Source organism: Centroberyx gerrardi, chromosome 18 (assembly GCF_048128805.1).
Source record: "Centroberyx gerrardi isolate f3 chromosome 18, fCenGer3.hap1.cur.20231027, whole genome shotgun sequence".
Lineage (NCBI taxonomy): Eukaryota > Metazoa > Chordata > Actinopteri > Beryciformes > Berycidae > Centroberyx > Centroberyx gerrardi.
In genome coordinates this window covers 19,994,651-20,002,285 of record NC_136014.1, presented here as the reverse complement: position 1 = coordinate 20,002,285, position 7,635 = coordinate 19,994,651, and the positions used below count along the sequence as shown (strand labels likewise).

At 40.2% G+C, this 7,635-nt stretch overlaps 1 long non-coding RNA gene across 1 annotated transcript; it reads right to left on the bottom strand.

Annotated features, from left to right (window-relative positions):
• Positions 1-570: 570 nt before the first annotated feature.
• LOC144542805 (uncharacterized) lies at positions 571-6,721 on the bottom strand. The gene is made up of 3 exons (XR_013507469.1): positions 6,254-6,721; positions 4,846-4,955; positions 571-595 (listed from the first exon to the last, which is right to left on the bottom strand). It is a non-coding gene; the product is annotated as an uncharacterized LOC144542805 (long non-coding RNA).
• Positions 6,722-7,635: the final 914 nt, after the last annotated feature.

Here is a 7,635-nt window from a genome sequence, read left to right as displayed (position 1 = left end):
ACTCATTCCCCATATTTCCCACCCATACAGTCTACTTAACGTATGCTGAAATTATCAACAGCATATGTGTGGTTATATAACCCCACAATTGTTTCTATTCTATTTTTATTGCATATTTTCTATTATATTCTTATTCTTATATTCTATTGGCCTTTTTTCCCTGCTGAATCCTACCTTTGCTGCTTTGCTGCAATGAACTAATTCCCCCACAGGATCAATAACGTTTCATCTTATCTTATCTTACAATACTCATACGCTATTTACAAGAATAAAAGACCAGACCAGGACAAATAAACCCCTCCCTGGGGGAAATGACAACTTGAAAAGCCTCAATGCTGCTCTGCTTGAGGACCTTCACCGAGGGGAAACTCCTGTTTAACCAACGCAGATGGAAGCACTTCGACCCATACAGTGGAAACCGCTCCTTTACTCTGTTTTTTTTTTTGTCAAATCACTACAAGTGTCATTCTAGCTCAGTCACAACACAGCTGTGAAATACTATTGAGTGGCAAATGTAACACATAAAAATGGAGATATAAGGTCAGTGAGCACTTGAAAGGATACAGTCCTCTTTGAGCGAGCAGGCCTCGGCAATCTGAAAAGAAAGGTGAAAGAGTTGATTAAACACACTGACTCACACAGAGGTTCATACATGCTAACGCAGAATACAGGCTGACAGCATCCTTTGTGCTTCTCAGTGAGCTAATGAGTCCTTACATAGTCCTTACTGAAAATACCTCAAAAAAGCTTTCTGAAATAACTTAACAAGTCATTTATTGAGTCCTAAAATAGTAATTTTCTTAAAATAAGTGAAAAAATCTGCCAATGGGGTTTGATAATTTCACTTGTTTCCAATACAAATCAACTTGTTTCAAGAATTTTGTAGAATATTGACACTCATTTATAGAAGATTCCTGAAACAAGTGAAACTTCATTGGAATCAAGTGGAGCTATCTCACCACATTGGCAGAATTTTTCTCTTGTTTTAAGAAGAAAAGTAATATTTGAAGGCTGAATATGAGACTAAATGACTTGTTAAGATGGATGTTTTATAGTGATATATATATATATATATGGTGCTGCCAACATCGTCGTCAAGCCCTAATTAGGCGGCTCAATCAAACGGAAATGTTTTTGTTTGAAATTCACCAAATCCCTTCAAAGACGAAGGTCACATGACAGCTTCATACCAAGAGGCAGAGCCAATTAGACGACCTACATGACACGAAGTCACATGCAGCTACTTATGGTCCGGATTAGCGTGTCTCTCTCAACTTTGTCCCATCCGGACGCTTGTACCTATGTTTTCATAACCACTGCATGATTTAGCAAATTTAGAGATGGGGACATTTCCCTTCAAGCTTTCTCTGAAATTCTACGATTGTTCTGTAATACAAGTTTAATTGCCTTTACCTCTCAACACTACTCAAACTGCACCCTGTTCATACCTGTGTCCCTTCAGTGTCATATGGGTATAACAGTGCTCAACAGTGATATTTATGACTATCCCCCCCTAATTGTGATTGAGCCCTTTGCTCTGTATGGCAGCATTCTGTAAACGTTTTGCTGTCAGTGTGGTAAACAGGAAACCAGCAAACAACAGTACTGTTACCTTCAGGGTCTGCTTCAGTTAAAGCAAACACTAGAAAATAACTCTATTTTCTAGTGTTACCCAATAACTTCACAAAAGACCGTTCAGCCATATTTCAGGTCCCCAGCTTGAGTTTGAGAGACACTGGTGTTTGAGACTCTACTGTCTCTACTGTCTCTGCTGTTGCTACTGTCTATACTGTCTATGATTTCTCTACTGTCTATACTGTCTGTACTGTCAATACTGTATCTACTGTCTCTACAGTCTCTAGTGTCTCTACTGTCTCTACTGTCTCTACTGTTGCTACTGTCTATACTGTCTATGATTTCTCTACTGTCTATACTGTCTATGATTTCTCTACTGTCTATACTGTCTGTACTGTCAATACTGTCTCTACTGTCTCTACTGTCTATAATGTCTCTACTGTTTCTACTGTTTCTACTGTCTCTAGTGTCTATACTGTCTATACTGTCTCTACTGCCTATACTGTTTCTACTGTCTATACTGTCTCTAGTGTCTCTACTGTCTCTACTGTCTCTACTGTCTCTACTTTCTCTACTGTCTCTACTTTCTCTACTGTCTCTACTATTTCTACTGTCTCTACTGTCTATGCTGTCTCTACTGTCAATATTGTCTATACTTTCTCTACTGTCTCTATTGCCTATGCTGTCTCTACTGTCAATATCGTCTATACTTTCTCTACTGTCTCTATTGTATCTACTGTCTCTAGTATCTCTACTGTCTCTACTGTCAATATTGTCTATACTGCCTCTACTGTCTATACTCTTTCTAGTGTCTCTACTGTCTCTACTGTCAATATTGTCTATACTGTCTCTACTGTCAATATTGTCTATACTGTCTCTACTGTCAATATTGTCTATACTGTCTCTACTGTCTATATTGTCTACACTCTCTCTAGTGTCTCTACTGTCTCTACTGTCTATGCCAATACCAGTACCAAAGGTTGTTTATTAGAGCTTTAAAAAACAACTATATTACAGTGTAACAGACAGCCCTCGCTACACTTTGTATGAAGAATGTGAGCCGCTCCTATCGGATCATCGGATCAGACGACCACAGACTAAATCAAATAGACTGAAGTTCTCACTCATCCCACATATTTTAAACCTGCTTATTTCTCACAGGCAGACGCTTCACCCCCTGTCAGGTTCACTGGTTATTCAATCATTCTCTCCTTCCCTTCTGTTTTAATTGATGCTCTTTGAAAAAATGTAGCTGTATTCTGCATCTACTGTAAATAACAGCTTACAAAAAGAAACTTTTCCATCAGGGACAGTAAAGTATTGAACTTAGACAGTATTGTATAACTTTGTTTATTGTATAACCTTGTTTATCCATATCTAACACTTGGACCAACCTATCCATCAAACTGGTACAATGACCAATAAAAGTGAGTGTTTCAGAAAGTACAGTTATATACTTTAGTTCATATTTTTATTTCGATGCACTTCTGTGTACCAAGCATTTCATTTTCCGTAAGAATTACTGTCACACAGGGATAAATGAGGTTCTAGGTTAATGACAGATGTTATATTCAACAGCATCAACTATTCAAAGACCATATTTATATTCAAGTGACGGGAATAACAACAGCATCTTTAATGAATTTCCCACCCCTTGTCGAGACTATTTAAACAGCATACTGTGTACAGATAATGTTCACCGCAGAGCATCTGCGTTACATCTGAAGTTAGATGCCTGCAAACATTCAAGTGAGACAACGGTGTCCCTGTTCTATCTCTCTGTAAATATAAAGACATTTTTGTGGGATGTTTCTGACTTGTTCTATCTTGAGTAACATCAGTTTCCTACAAACAAATTCAGGAACGTCAATTATTCCAATTTAGCAAATACCAAAACAGCAGATCTTAATAGATATGACCAAATATGGACCTCCATGTCTCAGTCGATACAGTATGAGAGACACTGAGCATGTCGCTGCTAAATGTAGGCCTTACTACTGAATGTATTATTTATAACCAGATAGGCTACTGTCTTGTCTTGCACTGCCTTCTTGTCTTATATACTGTATAAGCTGTATAGGTATAAGAATAATCAATGAAACTGTTTGAAATTACTTCTGATTTTGAAAGAATTCATTCATTTATTTCATTAGCTTGCACTAGCACTGCAAATGAATTGACAAATGCCAGTCATGTGTGTATTTGACTCATGCACCAATGTAAATTCCTTGTATTTAGAGTGCAAATAATGATGATTCTGATCACATTACTGAGTCTTGATTTACAGTATCGCCTTTTACCAAATGAGTCTGCCACTGATTGTACGGGTCGGGCTTGATCTTAAAATCAACCTTCAGCATCAGTGTTGCCTCTCCTTTCCTTTCTTGGTATGTGAGGAGAAACAACTATGTCTTTGTTCCACGATTACTAGAGTTGGCAGTGAAGCAAAGTCAACTACAAGCTTCTCAAGGCGCTGGCATAGCTGAGAAAATTTAATCATGTTGTCTAAGCGCAGTTAGGAATTTATCGTCCCCAGCATAATACATGAGCAACATGAAGACAGCTGATCTGTTGGTTTGATCTTTTTCGACAGAACACACAGCCAAACCAAAACAGTTAGACTATGGTTATCACACCTCTAATCAGCATGTCTGTTTGAACACCATAATTATGATCTGAGGCAGCGGGGGTGGTGTGAGCCAGAAGAAGAGAACTGAACAAAAGAGCAGAAGCATTGCATTTACTTCCATAACCTGTAATAACTGCAGGAACAAGTAATGAAACTCTTCGATATTGTATGCAATTTTGAGAAAAATTGTAGAATGTTGAAACAAAGAAAGAAAGTAAGAAAGAAAGAAAGAAACAAACAAAGAACGAGCTACTCTGATATGATTAATAGATACCAGCTCTGGGGTTTATTTTGGTATTTCGTCTCACAGCCACAGAAGGAAGCCTTATTAAAATGAGGTGATGAAACACAGCGCCAGAGGATGACATTTTACAAAACAGAGAACAGAGACTTTGGGATCAGGTCACAGAGGAGGACCGCCATACACACACACACACACATACAAACACACACACAAACACACAAATATATGCACGCACGCACACACACACACACAACATGAGGCTGTTCTGTTTGACTAAATAAAGGCACATATTCCCGCTGGGTTTGGGAAAATAAATTGTACTGTATTCAGCTCCTCTCTCTTTTTTTCTCAACACACACACACACACACACACACACACATACAGCAATACACACACCTGGTGCAGGGAGTGTGGCAGCAGTGTGTCGTCACTGTTCTCTCCCAGGTGCTGCAGGGCGGCCAGCAGCTCCGGGCCGGGGCTCAGCGCTCCGTCTCTGGAGAGGCTTCCTAGAAACACACAGCAGAAACAAACATAATGTTAGTACAAAATAAACCTGATCTTTTGGATGTTTTGGTAATCTGCGACATTCTCATTTTTAAGCATTTTGGCTTTAGCTTTACTGATAAGCACTCATTGCTGTGGTGTTTCTGATTGATTTCCTGTTGATGCAGTTTGAGTTTCTGTAGGTGGCGCTCTTTTCTTTGTCCATTCAGTCACGGTGGTTATCGCTGCTCATGCTAACTAGCCAGTTCTTCTTCTACTTATTCTAAACAAACCGCTTTTGCTGCTGCTGGAAATGTAAAACGCATCACTTCCTGTTTGTCAGAGGATTTTTCCCAGGAAAAACCTACCAGACACCCGGGGTGTTTAAAACAGCAAATGTAAAAGCTTTCAGGAACTGGATATAGGTTGAATCACTGTTGTATTATATCATATTATATAATCAGTGATACAGATCAGCAAAACAGACATTTATTTATATGAAAATGTCACAGATTATTACGTCAAGTGTAATTAATGAAAAATGGTGGTTTCTGGTTTTCAGTTTATTGCGATAGACTACACCTCACTGTGCCTCAGGAAATATTGTTAAAATATCCTGTTTCCTACACTTTATAGTTCGACAACGATAGTCTGCATGTCAGTGTGTATGTATTCACCGTGTGTGTGTGTGTGTGTGTGTCTGGCATGGCCGCCCCAAAGGAGGAGGTTGATGCTGAAGCCGACTGACAAACAGGCTGTTACCTCAGCAGGTCGCTGTCAGTGACAGCTTGTCAGCTCCTCGCCTGCAGCCATTACTGTGACAATTAGTCACTATTAGCTGTACTGTACAATTGTTATATAACATCGCTCATCAGGTCCGGCTGTATAGTACAGTATAAGCATCCGAACATATCCGCCGAGGCTTCCCGGAAGCTTTGCATCATCCTGATCATCTTACTGTAAGCTCTGTTTACACCGGACCGCTACTACAGTATGTGGGGAAATCACAGTCCACAGATGGAAGATAAGCTGAGACATGTTCTGCAAAGCTTTCAATCAGCAGTTCTCTGCAGAATAATGTGCATTTTCATTTTACTCGCTCTCTCTCTCTCCACTACTAGATTAATAATGTCAGTCTAAAGACGATAAACTAACTCTGTGAGGCATTTTAATGAATGAGCTATAATGAATATTATATTTTATGGTATCATTATCCTCCCCATTAGCTGACACTGCAGAGAAAGATAGTGTTTCTGGGGTCCAAAAGCATAAAAAAAAACGCACAGCAATCACATGTTAGACAAAAATAAAAGTATTGTACCTATGGCAGCATCATTGGACGTCCCCTCCTCGTTCTGTGTGGTCCCAGTGCCGGGGCCTTTGGGTGGGATGGTGTTCTTGTTACCCATCACCTCGGTGGACTTCTCTGAGTCGACGTTCCCCAAAGTCTGCTTCGAGACCCTCCAGTGGGCTGTGGCTGGATCTCACTCGGGCCCTCACTGGAAAAACATCAATTGTTGCTGACTTTTTTCAGAACGGTCCCTTCGAGTGAGATAAGTAATTCCTGGAGAAGATTCAACGGGGTCTTCAGTGCTGCAAAATAGAGTTTGGAAACGAATCCTGCAGCTCAGTCTCTATGTCCTTCAGCAGGTTCGGGTTGTGATTACTCTTGAAGGAGCATGTGATTTAATCCTCCATCGCCTCTCTTGGGTGGTCGAGAAAGGAGAGATTTGAAATGTCCAGCACAGTCTGCGGTGGCAGAGCTAGAGAATTGTGGGAGATGTAGTCCTCTGTACTTGGCTTCAGAGACAAGTACAATAGTACTTTCCCTCTTCTCTCTTACAGGCAGATAGCAGCGTAGCTTCCCTTCCTTGTCCCCAGAAACCTGTAAGGAATAAAATAAATGAGGTGGTGAAGTTAGTCTCTGTCATTTTCAGGGACATGCATGCAATATGTTGTCGCCTCTAGAGCTGAGATGATTGAGGGAGAGAGAGAGAGAGAGAGACAGAGAGAGAGAGAGAGAGAGAGAGAACAGGGAGACAGAGTGGGAGAGAGGAGGAAGAGAGATGAATGCAGGGAGAACAAGCGGTGCTGGTGAACTGCAAGTTATTTTGTAGACTGAAAGGCTTTTCTTTGTGTCTAAACCATGGCTGCCCCTTCAGGCATGGCAGAGTGCTTCATTCTGAATAACTCCCGTATTCAAAATAACTAATAACCATAACAGACTGGAGTATAGAGACTAATAATGGGCATGTTACATCACACATACACAGCACACTGTATACTCTATATAAATCCCTTCCTCCAGCTTCTTTTACCAGGAAGGAGGGTTTAGAAGTGAGGAACAGCCCTAACTAGAAGCCATCAGGCATTTGAACCTTGGTTAAGTTGGCTGAAAGGACACATGCAACACATAAGCGCTTCCTTTTTTAATTCATTAAAGAATGTACTCACACTTCTCGACCGGGAGAGTGAAATATGTGGTAACATGGAGTTTTGGGAACAAGTGGACTGAGGAATGTACATTTATTTATTTATTTATTTATTTTACTAAGGACTTCTGAATGTGAGTTTATGTGACTGTGGATAACATGAGCTCCACTGAAGTGAAAGTTTGGTCTAGTGGTTACAGAGACTGTGCCGTAACTGAAGGGCTACAGGTTTGATCCCAGTCATGTGAAATGTGTCCAGCCGAATTGCCCG